This window comes from Rhincodon typus, chromosome 26, assembly GCF_021869965.1.
Source record: "Rhincodon typus isolate 14 chromosome 26, sRhiTyp1.1, whole genome shotgun sequence".
NCBI classification, from domain to species: domain Eukaryota; kingdom Metazoa; phylum Chordata; class Chondrichthyes; order Orectolobiformes; family Rhincodontidae; genus Rhincodon; species Rhincodon typus.
Window position 1 is genome coordinate 43,883,515 of NC_063357.1, and position 20,617 is coordinate 43,904,131.

Here is a 20,617-nt window from a genome sequence, read left to right on the forward strand (position 1 = left end):
TTGGCACACAAGTAGTCCTATTTGGTGGCTTCACCAGGTTCAGCATCTTCAGATATGCCTGGTGCTGCTCCTGGCACCCTCTCCTGCACTCTTCATTTAACCAGGGTTGATCCCCTGGCTTGATGGTAATGGTTGAGTGGGGGATATGCTGGACCATTAGGTTGCAGATTGTGTTGGCATACAATCCTGTGTTGCTGATGGCCCACAGTGCCTCATGGATCCCAGTCTTGAGTTGCTAGATCTGTTCAAAATCTTTTTTGATTAGATTTGATTTATTGTAGCCACATGTACCTAGGTACAGTAAAAAGCTTTGTGTGCAAGCAGTGCAGGCAGATCATAGCAAGCAAGGTCATACAGATCATAGGGTGCTTAGACAGAGTGAAGTATACAGGTTACACTGCACAGGAGGGGAACAAAGCAAGATCAACGTTAACAAGATTAACATTATTTGAAGTTAGAGAGTTCATTCATCAGTCTAACAACAGCAGGGAAGAAGCTGTTCTTGAACCTGATGGTGCGTGTGTTCAAGCTTCTGTATCATCTGCCTGATGGAAGAGGTTGTAGGAGAGCATTACTAGTGGGGGAGGGGTCTTTGATGATGCTGGCAGCCTTTCCGCAGCAGTGAGCTATGTAATTGGATTCCATAGATGGAAGAAAAAACAAAAACAAAAAAAGTTACTGGAAAAGCTCAGCAGGTCCGACAGCGTCTGTGGAGGGGAAAACAGAATTACCGTTTTGGGTCTGGTGACCCTTCCTCAGTTCTGAGGCAAACGGGGACCCCCGCGCTCGCCCACGCGCAGGCGCACCCCACGCTCGCCCACGCGCAGACGGGGACGCCCCCCCGCGCGCGCACCCCACGCTCGCCCACGCGCAGACGGGGACGCCCCCGCGCGCGCGCACCCCACGCTCGCCCACGCGCAGACGGGGACGCCCCCGCGCGCGCGCACGCGCACGCGCACACACACCCTGAACAGAGAGAGAGGTGGCCATTAGGCGTAGGTGTTCAAACTGTGGTCCAAAGCATCTGTATGGAGGAATGGCCAGAGTGGTGAGTTGTGTTGGCCTCTTGCTCCCTTTAAACATCAGGGCATTCTAAGCTGCTACAGGACCAATAGCTTTCTTTTTAAGTACCAGCATTGAGGCAACTGAGCAACGGTCTGTACATAGCAAGCTCCCACAAATGTCAATACAGTGGCAACCAGATCTTTTGTTTTAATGTGGTGCAGAATATGATGGTGTAGCTAAGGGAATCAAATGCAAAGAGTCACCTAATGTTCTGACATGGCTTCTTGTCCTCACACGCTCTGGTTGGAACAAAAAGGTAACGTGGTATTTTAAAGAAATATTGATTCTTTATTGTCTGTAATGTCTTAATGTTACAACAGACACTACTTTCATTTATTTTCTCAACAACTTGGCTCGCACTCTTAATCTCTTCTGGTGAACTAGTCTTGGGAGACCTTTAAAAAAACCTGGTCATAAGTGGTTAATTCTTGAACGTATGAAATGGAATCCTTTACTGATGTAGGAATTACAATAGTGAAACCGGTCATTCAAAACTATCACAGACTCCACTACAAACATTACCCTAATCTAAAAAACTAGCTTCTTCCCATACCTTTTGCTCCCCATCGTCACTCCATCTATTTTTAAAAAGGTAGCCTGATTCAACTGCTCGCTCTCCTAAGTGTGTTCCAGAACCTCTCAGTGTTAAATCAGACTTTCTCTTGCACTCAGTCCCAGGTTTCCAACGTGAAATCCTCATCCACATCTCCTCAATCTCCGAATACAGTCCATTGACATCTGCTTCATCCCATTCCTCCGTGTGCTTTAAATAGATTGCAAGTCACCCAAACATCTTTGATGAAATGAAATTAAAACAGTCCTGGATTTCTTGGGACAGCCAATTTTGCATTTTCCCAGCATCTTTTGGCATCAGCACGAAAGTGAAGTCTTGAGGAAGGATTTGACCATGATCTCATCCTGGCTAGTTTCAGAGCTGTATAACAACTCCAGTGTAAACCTCCTCTTCTCATGCTGGCCGATGCCAATTGGAAATCTGCAAAGTTGACTTTTCACTGGAACAGGCTAGTTTTGCACCCAGATGTATATGCTGTCTACCAAACATGTCCTCCCTCCCCCTCCCGGCTGCAAAGTTTGTAAAGAATTGGGACAAAAAGTACAAAATGTACAACCAATTTTCTCAGAATTCACAGGCAGCTTTGGAAAACATGTAAATATCTTGCACAGTTACAGCCTAATATGGCTGTGGTGAAGCGAGATGGGTGTGGAGAACAGTGGAGTCTATCAGCATTGAAGGGCTGAAGATAGCAGCAAAGTTCCACCCTAATTTTCCAACAACCATTTTTTTTTTGGCTACTTTGCACTTTATGCAACACACTCATTTGTTATGACTTTCAATAAAAAAACACAAATGATTTGTCACTCCTACCAAGATAATATCCATTTTTTTTTTTAAACAAGCCTTTCTGGTTAATGTCATTGTTCATGGCTCCTTTACTCACGAACAAATCAAGTCAAGCATTTGAACATATGAACACACTACCAGGTCAGACAGAGGCAAATGGTCCACTGTGAGGCATCAACCAGTACAGGAGCATTCCCACAGGAGCTCCAACTCACCATTTGCTCCATCAAAAATGGCACGCCCTGGCAGAAACATGGTGGTGCACACTCAAACTCCAAGCTCATTGCAGACTGGTGTAAAACACTCAGGCATGACCAAGTACAAGAACTGAAGACCTGGCAGACTGACAAGAATCCCCAGGTGCTACTTAAAAACAACTAATTCACCACATTGTCTCTCCTTTGAACTCTCCGTCCAACAACCAGGAAGTTGCTTGTGTGTTTAATCTATCCTGAGGATTCATGGCCCTCAATCCTTCGGCAGACCCTAGACCAGCCCCACCCCACTTCCACGTCTCCCTTGGCAGACTCTGATGCCTCCCACCCCCCTCCATATCTAGGCTGGATCTCCGTCTTCCTTAAGAAACTGCACATTGTCTCATCACCATTGTTAGCTTCCCCCTCCAGCCCCGCCATTTCAAAGACCCCACTGGACTTTTATTTTAACTGACACCTCAATTCTGAACTATTCTTTTAAACCAGTGGTTTCTGGGTTTAACAGTCTCAGTACCCAGAGGGTGTGATGCAGCATCATCCATCTACCATTGGAACATTGTGGCTTTGAGGCCTGTTGTTGTGCAAGGAGCCTGGCTGTTTGTAACCAGATTTGATTGTTAATGATTCCAAAGGGGTAACAAAGGTCATCGCCCCATACACACAGCCTGACACCAAACATTGATGTCACCAAGTTGATTGGTGCACTCATGAAAGCACTTTGTCACAAAAATGTCTGGCTACCCATTAAGAAATTCCTGTTGAGCGCTCTCCCATCCCCAAATTAGGTTACGTATAAAAATTAAAATTCAAAATCATTTTCAGGTCCTCCTCTCTGCCAATAGCTCTTGCTGATTTAGTACAAGCATTTGGTTATTTCATTAAGCAGGTTCTACAGTGTAATTGTATCTTCTGATGCTCAATTAACAGGCTGAGTCCTATTAGTTATGGTTAAAGCACCTCCCGGGAGATGTTTAGTGCAGTGACCAGAGACTGCTGCTCAACAACAAGACCTCAATCTCATCGAAAACTCCAAGGTGCTTTCTAAAAGAACACTGACCACTTTACAATATGTGAAAATAAAGCAAGGCCAAAACTTTGCCAAATCAGATGGGATAGGCTTTTCCAAGAAAGGTTTTAAAAAAATGTAGAAACAATGTCCCCTCTCCCCAATATTAAAGATGTCCCCATTCTCAAAGCTCCACCCATTAATTCAAAGTGGGAATGTGAATTCTAACAGTCCTTCCCCCACCACAACACCTCAAACTCCTGGTTGGAAGTGTGTGACAAATGGACATGAGTAAAATCTAAAATTTTTACTTTTTTTAATTCATTCACGGGATGAGGGCATCGCTGGCTAGGCAGCATTTGTTGCCCATCCCTAATTGCCCAGAGGGCAGTTCAGAGTCAGAGTCAATCACATTGCTGTGGGTCTGGAGTCACATGTAGACCAGGCCAGGTAAGGATGGCAGTTTCCTTCCCTAAAGGACATTAGTGAACCAGATGGGTTTGAAATGATGGAACAGGGTGATGAGAAGGGACTAGGGGACAAACAGAGAGAGAGAGCGCGGAAAGAGTTAGAGCAAGAGAGAAGAAATAAAGTCTGTGAAAGAATATTTAGAATTTGCAGGATTAAGGAAAACCACTAATTTTATATACCTTTCTACCACTTCATTTTTGCCACGAGGCTGCGAGAGTATCACTGCACCTCATTAGTAAATCGCAGTCAAATTTTGCCCGTAAGTTACACGTACCCATGTCTCAGACATAAACATTTTTTTTTTTTAAAAAGAAAGCAGAGACACCCTCTGTAGTGGTTTCAATAGTTTACCCAAACACGAGGTTGAACTTAAAAACAGTTGAGAAGAGACAGAATGACAGATATGTAGACAAATTACTGAACTGTAAAAGTGAGGGTAATAATAGGAGGAGATTTCAACTTTCCCAATATTAATTGTGATAGATAAAGTGCAAATGGCTTAGAGGATCCAATGCATCCAAGGTGACATGCAGGAAGTTGTACAAGAGAGGGGTCTGTGCTAAACCTAATTTAAGGAACAAAACTGGGCAGGTGGCAGAAACGTCAGTGGGATAACATTTCAGTGGCAGTGACCATAACTCAGCAAGGCTTAAGGTAATCATGGAAATGGACTAAAATGCAGCAGTAAAGATTCTGAATTGGATGAAGTTCAATTTTAATAAGACAAGACAGAATCTGGCCAAAGTGGATGGGAGCAGCTACTTGTAAGAAATGCAACATCAGAACAGCAGGAATCATTCAAAAAGGAATGAAAGAAAATGAAGGGCCAACAGATTTCTGTAAAGGCGAAAGGGTGGGACCACCAAGTTCAGAGAACCCTGGATATCAAGGGACAATCAGGATTTGATAAGAGAAAAATAGGGAAACTTATTAGGTCCTGAGAGCTCAAAACAGATCATAAATACTGTGGCTACAAGAGCAGGACAGGAACTCAGATTCTCCTTTCCTCTTTATCCTTTCATGGAATGTGGGAGGCACAGGCAAGGCCAGCATTGATAACCCAGCCCCTGGACTGAATAGCTTGTTGTTTTAATATCAGAGGGCAGTTAAAACTCACTCAATCACATTGCTCTGGTTTTGGAGTCACATATAGACCAGATTGGGTGGACTGCAGTGGTTCCAGAAGGTTCACCATCTTCTGAAAGGCAACTGGGGATGGGCAATAAAATGCTGGGCTAGCCAGAGATGTCCAAGACAAAGTATAAAATAATTTACCTGACCCACTGTTCAGGTTTTTGAGGCGGTTTCTCTTTCCAGAGTACTATGAGATTGACTGAGGTACTATGAATAACAGGTCGAGCAATTATTTCATATTGCTACTATGCAGCGATTATCCAAATGATATTCTTCACTAACAGGACATTGTTGCCCATACTAAAGTATTCTCCCTTCCACACAATCATCTTGTATGCATTGCTGAGCAGGTTTGAAGCCATGTATTTAAATATTTATTCAATGCTGTATATCACAGTGATTGGCTGATGGAATCAAACAGCATGTTCATCAGTTGTCCATAATTACTCAATTACAGACTCAAACAGATTGCAATTAGAAAACCCAAAATAAAATGTCTTTTGGATATGATTCTGTGATTGTGCAGCACTTGAACAATTCCGAGTGCACCCACAGCTACACCAATCAATTTACAATAATCAGTTGAGCTTGTAACATGGCCCATTTGACAATTGTCAGAAGCAGTACACTTTCTCTATGAAGATAGGAAAATGTCCGAGCCATGCCTTACTCGAGTTACCTGGGAGTGCAAGATGCATGTAGCAATATCTTGGCTGGGGTCGACTTGCTAACCGATTAATCCTCCATTCTCTTACTGTGACCATTTGAAAGCTAACATGCTTTGTCTTGCACTCATCAGGATGTGTTGACAACATGACTCTTCTTCAGCATTCCCTTCACATTTACTTCCTGTAACACTTACCCCAGCACACCGCTGAGATTCACATTATATACTAAACAACATATGCTCTGACTAACTGAGTGGCACCATGGATCTGCTACTCAATTTGAAATACGTTAAGCCACTTTAGAATGCAGAAATGTGACGTAAAATACATTAATCAGTAATCCACAAATAGCACTATTTTGACTGTAGTTTGAATTTACAGAGCAGTTTTAATATAGAAGCATGTCAAGGAAGTATAAAAGCAGACTTTAGACGAGGAATCAAATAACTTTGTTAATAAGTTAGAGTTTGAGAAAGCTCAAATGGTGAGGGGAGAGTTGAATGCACAGCAAGTTTCAAAGAACGTGTTGCACCAGGGTGTAACAAGGGACTGGGAACCTGAGAATACCAGGAGAGGCTCCTACACCACCATTGGTGCTCCATGGCTACAACATGCACTGTCCACACCAGGTGCTGCTGCAATTCACCAAGGTCTCAAACAGAATCTCCCAAACCCAGGACATCTACCAGCTTGAAGGACAAGGATGCATGCGGGCACCACTACTGCAGGCGCTCCTCCGAGCTACACATCATCCTGACTAGGAACAATACCAGCATTCCTTCAGTGTTGTTGGGTCAAAATCCTGGAACTCCCTCCCCTCAGGATGTATCAACACCCCAAAGACTGCAGTGATTGAAGGAGACTGCTTAAGCCTAAGCCTAACCCCAGAAGAACAGAGCTAATCCTAACTCATCTCCTCAATGCCAATTAGAAATGTGCAATAAGTGTTGGTCCAACCAACAATACTCAAACCCCATTACTAATATAAAATGAACATAAGCTTTGGTCCCAAGGGGTTATACGTGGATCATAAATTGAATAACTTAGTTATTTCTAATCCATTATCAAAAGCACTGCACTACCACATCATTCAGTGACAGAGTGGCATTAGCAGTTTGGTTGGGTGATGAGCTATATTTGAAGTGGAGAGAAGCAGAGATTAAAGCAGGAATTTTGTCACAGTACCCTGGCAGTGAAACCAGGATTGCATGGGAACTCCTCCTGCAGGAAGGAAGGGCTGGCAACGTACAATTATCTACATAGAGGTCAGGGGCTCGGCCAATATCGCTCAGGATTGAAGAGTCTGGGCCTCAAATTCCAGGTTACCTACAAACACCAACACCACGAACCTCTGAGAATGCAACAAGTCCTGGCACAGCCGATGAAATGAGAAAATGGATAGAGGAGTTTCTAAAGCACAATGGATTGTGGGTACTGTGGCTACCATTATTGATCAATTGTCATGAGGCGAGGGGGCCGGGTGCAAGTTTGGATTGGACAGGAGATCATGTGATGTGACTTCCTAGAATCCGTCCAGAGTAAGCAAACTCTCTTTGCATACTTTGGAAGTGACTCTCATTACCCTAACACAAAGTATATTAACTCAGTAACTATTGCTTTCAAGTAGAAGCAGAGCACTGAACAACATAGGCCTGCTCTGCCTGAAGCCCTTTCGCTGGCTCACATTTCCTCTCTAAAGCATTACACAGAGTTCTCCCCATTGAGAAACTCATCAATGTCAGGAACAGAATTGGGGCAAAAAAATTATTTACAGTTAACAGACAGCTCATAAAGAAACTATGAGATGGTAACCCAGCGCTTTCCTGTGACCCTATTTCAAGGCTTGAATATTGTAGACTTGCTCGCTGAGCCGGTGTGTGTTTGATTGCAGACATTTCATCACCCTGCTAGGTAACACCATCAGTGAGCCTCCAGTGAGGAGTCAGTGTTCTATCCCTGTTGTTATTATATGCCTCGGTTTGCTGGGGTGGTTGGCATCACTTCCAGTTCGGTTTCTCAGTGGTTTGTAGGTCGGGTCCAGTTCAGTGTGTCTGCTGAAGGAGTTCTGGTTGGAATGCCAGGGCTCCAGGCCAAACAGACATGCTAGGGAATTCCTGGAGGCCCAGCATTCCAACGGGAACTCCATCAACAAACACACTGAACTGGACCCAATATACAATCCACTGAAAAAACAGAACTGGAAGTGATGCCAACCACCCCAGCAAACTGAGGTATATAAATAACAAGCAGAACAGAACACCAACGCTTCACCGGAGGCGCACTGACAGTGTTACCTAGCAGGGTGACAAAATGTCTGCAATCAAACACACCGGCTCGGTGAGCAAGTCTACAACCTCATCTACAAATCTTCTCAAAAACTTCTAGACTTGAATATTATCATGGCCCCCTCCATGAGAGCAGAGGTGGTGGTGGGGATGGGGTTGAGAGAGGGTGCGCCCAGAGAGGGATCACAATTGTTTTAACTCAACAACAGCAGCCATTGCCATCTCACCACCCAACTCTGAAATTTCAATTCACAGACCTACGTAAGGAAGCCAGGCCCTAACTTTTGATTGTGTGCCCGTAGACATACTGCTGCTTATAAAACTCACCAAACACACACTTCACTTGGATACAATTTAAGTTCTAGGCACAACACAGTGGATGATCCCGGGTGTTGACATGATATTTTCACCACCACTAAAACGAATATTTAAGTTTCATCCCCTCCTGTTTGAGGTTCTGCTCCCAGGCTGCTGTAACTTGCCAGGAATGAATGGCTCAACTGTTCAAGAGGCAGGGATGCTGTGGATCAGAACTAAATTCCCATTGTCCATTGCCACTGTTAGCTGTCACCTCCTTGCCCCCTCCCCCATGCACCACCAATGCCAGTGATCATCCAGTATGTCCAAAGGACAATTCATGTTCCCCAGCACCAACTCTACAGCTCACAGAATGCCATTCAGTCCATGGTGCCTGCACAGGTTCTAGAACCTACTCTCCTGCCTTTTCCCCATATCCCTGCGCACTATTTCTATCCAAATAACCATCCAATGCCCCTCTTGAATGCCTCAGTTGATCCTGCCTCCACCACATTTCCAGTCAGAGCATTCTACACCCTAACTATTCACTGTGTTCACGGAGGAGCAAAGACTTTACTGATGCTCAGTTCAGCCAATTTGCTCAGTGATGCATAATAAAATCTGCACTGAAACACTAAATGCATCATTAATTTTTCTAGAATCTTCTAGAAGGATCAACAATCTTTTTGACATTAAATATATGAAGAGACACTCATACCTGATCCCTTCCATACTTGGCTTACGCACTGGGAGCCTGTTCGATTGTTATCTCATATCTTTTGCTGTAACCAAAACTCCCATCACCGTCAATATTTACCCATTTAGAATCCAAACATCATGGGATCCTGAATGTTTCTAGAGGAATCCTCTAGAAACAGTCATGTGAGCTACAAGCAGAAATAGGACATTCAGCCTCTTGAACCAGCCCAATCATTCAGTACAATCATGACTGATCGGATTACTCCATATTTGTGTCTAACCCCCAAATAAACTTTCACCCCTACAATTATCAAGAATCTATTGACCTCCACCTTAAAAAGATTCAAAGACTCTGTTTTCACTGCCTTCCGAGGACCTCAGTCATTTTATATCTCGCAATTGATACCTGTAGTGCACCACTCATTCTATCTCCTCAACCGGAGATTGATCTACTGTTTCCAGTTGGCTAGCCAATCTTCTACTCATGCCAGTATGTTATCCTTACACCATGAGCTTTCATTTTCCACAATTACCATTGATGTGGCACTAATTCAAATGGCTAATGAAAATCCAAATATAGTACATCCACTGGTTCCCTTTTATCCACAGCATATTTACTTCTTCAGAGAACTGAGTTCTAGTCTCCACGTTAAAAGGATTACACTGGAGAGGGGACAGAGGAGATTTACCAGGATGTTGCCCAGGCTGGAGAGTTTCAGTTATGAAGACAGACTGGGGTTGTTTTCTTTAGAGCAGAGGAGATTGAGAGGAGACATGGCTGAGATGTATAAAATTATGGAGGGATATAAATAGGGTGGACAGGAAGAAACGTATCCCCCTGACGGAGGGAATAATGACCATGGGGAATAGATTTAAGGTAAAGGGCAGGTTTAGGGGAGATGGGAGGAAATACCTTGTCACCCAGAGGGTGGTGGGAATCTGGAACTCCATGCTTGTAAGGGTGGGAGAGGCAGATACCCCCATAACATTTAAGTAGCATTTGGACATGCACATGCAAGGCATACAAGGATATGGGTCAAGTGCTGGAAGAGGGGGTTAGAATAGTTAGATGGCTGTTTTTGACTGGCACAGATTCAATGGGATGAAGGACCTTTTTCTGTGCTGTAGATCCCTACGACTTGATTATGCCTTCAGTGCATTTCCTTTCACAAAATGTGTGTTGACGCTGCCTGATTACCCCTGGAACTTTTTGAAATGCACTGTGATGGTGTCTTTAATATGGATTTGCACTATCTTTGACAGATCTTAAGCTAACTGGGCTGTGATATCCTGCTTCCTGTCTCTGCCCTTTTTGGATGTAGGAGCTACACTTGCTGTCTTCCATTCTAGTGAAACTTTTCCCACATCTAAGAGAATTTTGGAAAATTAAGAAAAACTATCACATAACTAACTCACTAACCACTTTGTTTAAAACCCAAGGATGATGTTCACCAAAATCCCAAGAACTTGTCCAATTTGTTCAGTAGCACTTCCTTGGTGATTGTAACTTTGGGATCAGTCCTCCCTTCCAATTCCTGATTCAAAGCTACATCTGGGATGCCATTTGAATCCTATAAAGTGACGACTGATTCAAAAGAGAGAAAGGAGGATATTGGGAGGAGGAGGAACATTAAAGACGCTCAAATCGGAATGCCAGGGACATTCATCAATCAACAGAAGTGAATGTAGCTGGTGTACGGGTGCAGAAATGGTTCAATTTCAGGCTTGTCACGTGTTAATATGGTGTTGAAAGCCAGAAGATCAAATTTCTACTGTTCTGTATCTGCAAGTCAAGGCAGTGAGCAGACATTGTGTGACTGCATGCTCACAGTACACACAAGAAAATTAAATACTCACTTATACAAAGAATAGACAGGAGAGTTGAAACCTAGAACAAGTTAAGGCATGCAGTGGTTAACTGGCTCTGACTCCAGTGACAGGGATTCCATACAAGCCTGGGCCAGGGAATCCCATTCCATCTCCATCAGTGGCTTGTTTTTTTCCTGTTGCTGACAGCCCTCGGGGTTATGTTGCTGCTGCTGCTGCTGCTGCTGCTTAGGACTTGAATGTGCTAATGCTCTAGCCTTGCTCAGGAATGTGTTTCCACCATTCTCTCCTTCCCCGCCCATTTGTGTTTGTTTTCAGCTCGGAGGCAGCTTGTCTTTCTGTCTACTAACTGCAATGTGTCTGCTGGACAATGCCAAGAAACAAACCAAGAGCTTCTTGGAACAGGAAAGTACTCCGAAGATTTTTTTTTGTTCTAAAACAAAAGTACAGAAAAAGGAACAAAATATGTGGATTTCAGAATCTCAGAACATCCCAAAACACACGGCAACAAATTAGCCACATGGATGCAGTCACTGCAGGAATGGGACAACAAAATTGTAATCAAAACAAAAGCTGCTACAATCAACAATGAAATAAGATCTAAAGAATCTGCAGTTGGTTGAGGGACACAGGAAATAACTTCCTTGCTCCTATCTGCAACAATATCATTAGGAGTTTCTAGTACTTAGACATGAGTACAGAACACAAGGAAAGTGCAACATTTATTGCCCATGAACTACAGAGGGAAGCCTGGTAGATCTCGTCTTCTTCCATCAGGTCTTAATCCCACACAAGCTGACATCAATGACATGGCACCTTACGCACAGGCTCAGTAGCAATCAGCGCATTGATACAGTTCACTCTTTACTCCACATTCTCCATACAATAGGATGGAATCATGATTAGAGGTTTTTGTCTGAAAAGACAACATCTCTTACAGTGCAGCACTCCAGTGATATCCCAGATTATGGAATCAAATCATGGTCATCTTACTTCGGCAGCTGTGAGGTGTGGGCTTGCAATTGTGGAGATTTTCATCGAAAGACTATACATCAAGTCTACAGGACATTAATTCTCCATCACCCTTCGTACGTTACTGAAATTATTATTCATAGACTAAATCATACTCCCAGTATTTCTGGATGCCGTAGCTTCACTCATCATATAAAGCAAACTCTCAGCAGCAAACACTCCAGTTTGCGCCACTAGACTGAAGTTAGGTTGCCCAGTCTGTCAGACGTCTCATTGAAACACAGATAGTAAGAGCAAGAGTAGGCCATTCTGCCCATCGATCATTCAATATGATCGTGGCTGATCATCCAACTCAGTACCCTGCTCCTGCTTTCTCCCCATACCCCATTTCTCTTTAACCCCAAGAACTATATCTAACTCCTCCGTGAAAACATTCAATATTTGGGCTCAATCGCTTTCTGTGGCAGAGAATTCTACAGGCTCACCACTCTTTGGAAGAAGTCATTTCTCATCATCTCTATGGCCTCCCCCATATCTTTAGGCTGTGACCCCAGGTCTGGACTCCCCGGTCATTGAGAACATCTTTTTTCCATTTACCCTGTCTAGTCCTGTTAGAATGTTGTAGGTTTCTAGGAGAACCCCCTCGTTCTTCTAAACTCAAGTGAATATAGTCCTAACCAATCCAGTCTCTCTACACACATCAATCCTGCCATCGGAGGACTCGGTCTGGTGAACTTTCATTGCTCTTCCTCCATATCTAAGGAAGGATGCTCTGGCTAAGGAGACCAACACTGTATTCCAGTGCTGAGGCTGGTGAGTAGTAGTATTACTCAGTATTCCAGGTGTGGTCTCACCAAGGCCCTGTACAATTGCAGCAAGACATCCCTGCTCCTGTACTCAGATCCTCTCGCTATTTCCTGCTGGATAAGGTGTTTACGTGGATGTTTTGAGAGTGACCAAGATAGAGATCATCTCAGATGGCCCCACGACCAGCCTGCTGACCCACATAATATATGCGCATTGGTTGAGGGATGGTACTGGAGATCCAATGGCACTTTTTAAATCGAGCTGGGTTTCACACTGAGAAAGGGAAGAGATTCCAAGTTGTTTTAGCCAAGTGACTGGTCTGTTAATGACTTTGCTTCTCATCATCTCTATGGCCTCTAAATGGCCTACCCCATATCTTTAGGCTGTGACCCCAGGTCTAGACTCCCCGGTCATCGAGAACATCCTTTCTCCATAGTGGTTGCTGTTCTATACACAGAAAACACCACATTAAGATAAGCAAGTCAGCTGTAGCCTTAATTGGAAACAGGAAGGGTTTCCTGAAGGTGTGGATTTATCTGCTTATTTCTGTGTAACTCCTGTAACCAATGGATATACAGACAGTTCTTATAAATAATAAGTACGGTATAAATTCCATAATCAGTAAGCCTCTACAGACAGCTCAGAATGAATGCTCCACAAATAGGAAACGTGATGTGATTATTCAGAGGGTAGCTGAATGAATCATGGATCAAACTGCTTCACCAACATTACAGCCAATCTGCAAGACTCAATGAAGCAATATTCCTACTGAACCTTTATGTTACAAAACAGGTACTTGTCTTTTCAGAGATAGTAGGAACTGCAGATGCTGGAAAATCTGAGATAACAAGGTGTAGAGCTGGATGAACACAGCAGGCCAAGCAGCATCAGAGGAGCAGGAAAGCTGACGTTTCGGGCCTAGACCCTTCTTCAGAAATGGGGGAGGGGAAGGGGGTTCTGAAATAAATAGGGAGAGAGGGGGAGGTGGATAGAGGATGGATAAAGGAGAAGGTAGGTGGAGAGGAGACAGACAGGTCAAAGAGGCGGGGGTGGAGCCAGTAAAGGTGAGTGTAGGTGGGGAGTTAGGGAGGGGAGAGGTCAGTCTAGGGAGGACAGACAGGTCAAGGGGGTGGGATGAGGCTAATAGGTAGGAGATGGGGGGTGGGGCTTGACTCCTCCCACCTCAAGCCCCATCCCCATCTCCTACCTACCAGCATCATCCCCGCCTATCTTCTCCTTTATCCATCCTCTATCCGCCTCCCCCTCTCTCCCTATTTATTTCAGAACTGCCTTTCCCTCCCCCATTTCTGAAGGAGGGTCTAGGCCCGAAGCGTCAGCTTTCCTGCTCCTCTGATGCTGCTCGGCCTGCCGTGTTCATCCAGCTCTACACCTTGTTATCTCTACTGGTCTTTTCAACCTGGATTCTTAAAGATTACAAATGTTGGGGTCTATTGAAGAAAAGCGATCATTTTCTCAATGTAGCCTGTGGCCAGTGCTTCACACTAACTTATCCCCTTTAGCCCAGTCAGCTTGTTGTCTTTAATTATCTGCCCTTTGCAGTGTCAAATGTTATTTCCAGCATTAGCAAACAAATTTGTATGGTTCGAGTTTTATTTTACAAGGTGCTCGTTCTGGTTTGATGTCACATATACCCCATTCTTACGGCACTTTGTGTCAAGAGTAACCGGTTCAAATCACAGTCTCCAAATCAGCTTATGTGGCAGTTCTGTAAACTTGCTTTACTAAAATAAATTCAACACTAGAGTTTTACATCATAGTCCCATTGAATCTGTACTGACTCCTTGCTGAAACAATCTAAATCTGCTCTCATCATCCCATTCTCTCCACAGTCCTGTACCAATCCCAAACTAATCCCCACCGTCTAAATCTCTCTACATAGCTCTGTACCAATTCCAAACCCTCCTAACATTTAAATTTCCTAACCAACCTGTTCAGTGACATTATTACACTTCTGAAGTGAGGGGCCCAGAACCCCTGGCCTCCTGGATCAGAGGTATGCAATAACATCGCTGAACAGGCTGATCTATAAAACCTGTAAGTTGCAATGTTTAACATACCGATTATAAAATGTAAATATATTAAAATATTAGAACGTAGAGGGATCTTGTCCCCGTTCCAACTCCATTTTGATTTAGCTCTTTCTCCCTCACCCCACCTCTCCCTCCCTTTTGATGGTTTCCATTACTTTTAACAGTCTATGTACGTAAATTATTCAACTGGAAACAAGGGCAATTTACTGGTGGCAGTCAGTAGATGAAAAAAAAACCACAGTGATTTGGTGATGGGGAAAAAGAAAACATTTTCAATTGCGTGCAAGAGTACTTCTGGACTAAGAAATAAAACAAAAATAGGTCGCTCAAGTGCAATGGTACTGTCCCTACCTCTGAGGCAGGAGGCCCAGACCAAGTCCCACTTCCTCTAGAGGGGTGCTAATTCATCTCTGAACAGGCCGATTACCTGATGTGGTAGATACAGTTAGCGTGGCGGAGCAGTCTAAGGCACCGGGTTTAGTCTCTATTCTCAACGGAGACAAAGAATCACATCTGTTGGCAAAGTGTTTGATGAACAAGGGACAACTCAAAGGATTCTTGTTACACTGGGCCAGAAGATCTGGGTTCAAGTCTTACCTATCATGGTCTGAAGAGTCATCTAGATGAAGAGTCGTCTAGACTCAATACATTAGCTTGCTGTCTCCCCATGGATGTTGCCTGACCTACTGCGATCTCCAGCATTTTTGTTTTCAGTACAGATTCCAGCATCGGCAGTAACTTGCTCCGACATTTCGTGGAGGTGTTTCATAGAACGTTTGATACAAATTACTATCAAAATGTGTATAAAGAGCCAGAAGGAGTGGGGAGACAGTACATGAAGGAAGAAAGCTATGTGAGGAAATAAAAAAGTTCCTCCAAAGCATTTTGGTCTCACCATCAGGCTAGGAGTCTTGATAACAAATGTGATGATGCAAGGAAGCTTAGAAACAGCATTCGAATGCACGGACCCCTCAAACTCCCAAGCATAAGGAAACCTTTCCTGCAGTTTAGAGTAACCAGGATGAAGAACCGATACAGTATTGAAAACAAAATCAGCTTTTAAACATTTTCACTGGTCAGTTTGACACTATTTCATTCTCAGAATGTGAGCATCACTGACAAAGACAGAATTCTTCGCCCCTCCCAAGCTGCCCAGGAACAGCAGATCAACAGTAATTGGGAGGGGGTGGCGGTGGGGAGGTGGTTGCCAAACCATTTCAAAGTCACTGGTGTGGGACTGCAGTCCCACAGGTCAGATTGGGCATGCAAGACAGGTTTCCTTCCCTACGGCTGCAAAGTCAAAATACTGTCCATCCTGCAAATCTGCAACAAAATCAGAAAAATGCTGGCATTAATCAGCAGATCTAGCAGTAACTTTGCAGATCAAAACCTGCAACATTAATGCTGCTTCTCTCTCCACAGACACTACCTGATCGGAGAGTACTTCCACCAGTTTCCGTTTGGGTTGTAGGTGTGATACCTCCAGCGTATTGATGCAAGATTTACAATTACATAGATTAATTCAAACACCCCAGCCATCTCTTATCCCCACTTCAACCATCATTGCAGATCTAAGTCCCACATGTAACTCTCTAACAGTACACTATTATTAAAGCATCACTATCACATTTACAAGGCAGAAGTGGGGGAAGGGTGAGGGGTTACACAGACACAAAATAACAATTGTTCCCTCCCTGCAGTCCATTGGTAATCAGACAGTGATAATAAAATCAAGTAAGAATTCTTTATTGAGTAGAGTACATTCAGAACTTGAGACATCTGTGTCCCTGACCTTTGGTCTGCAATTGGAACGCACTGTCATTTTAATGTCCTGCAGGGTTTTCAGCATCACAGGTTCTGCCCATCAGTGCAGTGACAGTCAAACAATTCTCTGGTGATTTAGCAACCATTTCAGTCAGACTCGACTGTCACATCCTTTATCCAGATTATCCGTCTCGGAGGACGGGGAGACCCTGTGCTGATGGAACAGGCAGAGGGCAGAAGCGAGGGGCCGGGCCACGTGAGATGTTATTAATTCCTGCAGTGCACTAATCAAGTTTAGCAATCCCAGCCCAGCTCTTTGAACAACCCTCGACCTCCGCCTCAAACCTCTCAGTGTCACTGTCATTCCGCCGCTTCAAGGAGGTTATTTAAATTCACGACACTCCTAGATGCAGCAGGTTGGTGAGAGTGTGTGTGTGTGATTACATCAGCTCCCTCAGTCTTGTTTTACAGGGTCTGCCATTAAACTGCAGCTCTCCATGACACTTTCTCTTTCCCCTGTTCTCTCAATCCCGGTACTTCACACTCTCAAAGTTCAAGGTTAACACAAGAGGATACATTCCATTACTAAAGTATCAACATTCTTTTAAAACTAAGTTGAAATTGAGGGGACGGGATGTTGGGAATTGTCCTATTTCTATCCATTTAAAGAACCCACTTACCCAAGAAGGACACCAGGTCAGATAGCATCCGAGGAATAGGTAAGTCAATGTTTTGGGACGAAGGTCAGTAAGAAGGTGGGGTTGAGAATTGTAGGTCAAATCCTCGGCAGAAATATTGTGATGAACCGGTCAGCTGGCCCCAATGCCCCAGCCAACATTTATCTTTAAGCCAACACTATGGGAATTCAGGTAATTAGGCCATCATTAAAACAGTTAATGCAGGGGTCATTATCCTACTGTTTGCGGGGTCGAGCTGTGAGCAAACTGGGTGCTGCTTTCACTACATTTACAACCACACTTTCAGTAGCACTTCCTTGGGTGGTTGTGAAAGATGATGCAGACTCTCTTTGCTGACTGCCTTTTGTTGGAGAGTTCAGGCTGAAGCAGATCAGTAAGAGTTGTGTGGTGCAGTGGTAATGTCACTACCTCTGGGCCCACAAGGTCCAGGTTCAAATCCCACTTGTCACAACATGTCTGACCAGGTTAAAATAATCAGAGCAGACCATTGCACCATGCAGCAGCTCATGTGCATGAGGCAGCCATCAGAAATTAGAAGCATTTCACAACAAAATGACTTTTCAAAATTGTTTTCAGTCACTATTCACCATAGAAATGCAAGCTTGTGACATTCCCTTCATAGATCTCGTGATGCAGTGGCAGTGTCTCTACATGTTTAAATGGGTTAATTAAAATTATCTAGAAATACAAGTTTCCTCTTGTTTACTCACCTTCTGATGAGGCCAGGACAGTGGGATGTAGGATAAACAGAAACTCAGCGGATCTGGCATTATCTCTGAGAAAAACAGCATTAATATCTCAGGTCCAGTATGACTTCTTCAGAATGAGGAAGAAGATTGCCAGGGCTGGAGAGACATGGGCCTTTGTCCCCTTGCAGGGGGCAACTGCGACACACTGCACCAGCTTCTTCCCCAGCCTCCACTATACGTGCATGACTTGTACAATAACCAACTCCTACATTTAATTAATCACTGTACTGAGGGATCTGAATGTCTTTGTACATAAATCATGAAGTTAGCTTACAGCTACAGCAAGTTATTAGAATCTTGGTCATTATTACAAAGGGAATAGTGTCTAAACACAAGGAGATCTGGTTCCAACTGTAGGGCACTGGCGAGACCACACCTAGAGTAGAGCTTGCCGGTTTGATCTTCTTATCCAATTATAGACCCCAAGCCTCAGCACCTCATTGGGGAACCTGGGAGCAATTCAAAGAACTTGTTTTAAAAACAAATCAGCACATCATCGTGAGGATCAGTGCTGAATCATACCTCCATACACAGAAAGAAGAAAACGTTAATCGAATGAGCAGCTCGTGGGATAAATGATACCTAAAAGCACACTGATATCCTAAAGAACCAGATAGAAAGAAATCATACAGTTCCAGCTGAAGAGCTAGCAGAAGTATGGGCCAAATGGCCTGTCTCCCCGTTGTCATTGCTACAATTCTATAAAGCAACTATTAGAATGCAAGGTCATGACTGACAAGTGTCCGCTTCCTTTAGAAGAAGATTGCCAAACAGAAGAAAGTGAAGGAACCTCGGTCAGAGGGAGGACAAGTCCAAGCATTAAATCAAAGCCGTCTGACCCATTAAAATGATCCAAAGGGCACTATCTGAATGAAAACAGGGATGTTTCTCCCAGTGTTCTGACTAATATTTATCTCTCAAACAATACCACTATTACAGATAATCAGGACTGTCACCTTATTGTTATGGGCGTCTACGGCACAATTTGTGGTTGTAGCATCTCCCAACCTTATTACAGTGCCTACACCTCCATTTTACGTCATGGCCTGTGCAACACTTTAGAATATTCCAAAACTGTGATAGGCACTACATAAATGCACGACTGACTATTTTCATTTCAAATATAGGGAATGTTAGTCTTTGTCAATCGCACACCAAGATTATAACATGAGGAACTGCAAGTCATGGTTAGAACTCTAAGAAATACTTCTGGCTGCAAAGATCATCGGTGGTAACAGAGCTGAGAGGTGGAGCTCACTCATTTCTTCCTGATAACTTGCACTCATTCTGTCTGCTTGCCTGGGTTGAGGTAACAACTCCTGTATATTCTCCACTTTATACCCAGTGGGCAGCCACTCACTGACACAAAGCAGTGTCTTTCAAAACTGGAAAACACTTCGCGCACCAGCTTTCGTTGAGTTTCCCAGATTGGCTGACATTTGATTGGTGAATGAGTGGTTTCAACAGGCTTGCCCAGTAGGATTTAAGAATATTTTCTCTTGATCCCAGTTCATAGAAACCCTGATCCCACTATAATCGCCATGCTATTTGGCAAACTTGCCTCAGCAATTTGCCAAGACTGAACAGTGGACAAAAAAAAAATCCCTGAAGGATTACCCATTCTTAAAATGCTCAAATGGATAAGGTTTTTTTTTGAATATAACTTTATAGTAAAAATATAAAACAGTCAAAGACCTGGTAAGCATGGGTGGTTGAAAAATCCTGCGTGGGAAATTAGAGGTGCTATATTCCACATCAAGTATTTTGAATGGGCTGATACTGAGGTCGATTAACAATGTCTGTGACAAAGGTTTTTGTGCCCACGTTAAAATTTGCAGCTATGTAAACATAACAGAACCTCCAACAACAGGTGGCAGTGGTGAGAGAAGGCCCTGAGCAGAGCAGCTGGAGCAGTCAAACAGGCCCTCTCTGGACAGAAAGTGCTTATAGGCAAAGGAGACCTAATGGACAGATAGGTCAGACAAAGGATTTTCTCAATCAGAGGTAAACTACAGCTTTAATGCCATTTAAGTATGGTGCCTTCCTTGTATAACCTTAATTTCTCTTGTTTGTGATGTTGTGCAATAAAAAATTCCTGCTTCATGATCTTTAGGCTGACCGTGTGCTCAAACATCATGTGCACTGAATGTAATTTAGGAGACCCGTCTGCTTTTTGCTCCTTCTGTCTTGAACTCTTACCAGGTTTCAGTTTCACGGCAGTGTCGCTCCTTCTACATTCTGTTCAAAACAATCCTCCTTCTCAACAGAAACAGGACCTCAAGTTTTGGATACAACACTTGGTGTGAAGGCATTAGAGACAGAGAAACTTCAGTCACATGGAGGAGTTGGCAGAAATTTGGTGAGGAGAAAATCGAGAATGAATTTGATAGAGGCATGCAAAATCTTTTCCAAAGTCAGAAGGATTATAACTGGAAGGCACCAATTTCAAGTTTTTGTTTAAAAAATGAACCATGAATTGAGGAAAAGGTTTTTTTTTTAAAAAATAATGTATCAAGTGCTTAGAATCCAAATGTACTGACTGTGTG

General features: G+C 43.6%; 1 protein-coding gene across 2 annotated transcripts in view; it reads right to left on the reverse strand.

The window, feature by feature from the left end:
• atp2a3 (ATPase sarcoplasmic/endoplasmic reticulum Ca2+ transporting 3) overlaps positions 1 to 20,617 on the reverse strand; it is a 172,855-nt gene that overhangs the window by 142,820 nt on the left and 9,418 nt on the right. The window contains exon 1 of one of the 2 annotated variants that reach the window (XM_048612472.1): positions 1,619 to 2,106. The exons of the other annotated variant lie outside the window; for it this stretch is intronic. The gene's annotated coding sequence lies outside the window, so the exon portion shown is untranslated. Of the gene's footprint in view, positions 1 to 1,618; positions 2,107 to 20,617 lie in introns of those variants that run through there. 2 annotated transcript variants of the gene reach the window in all.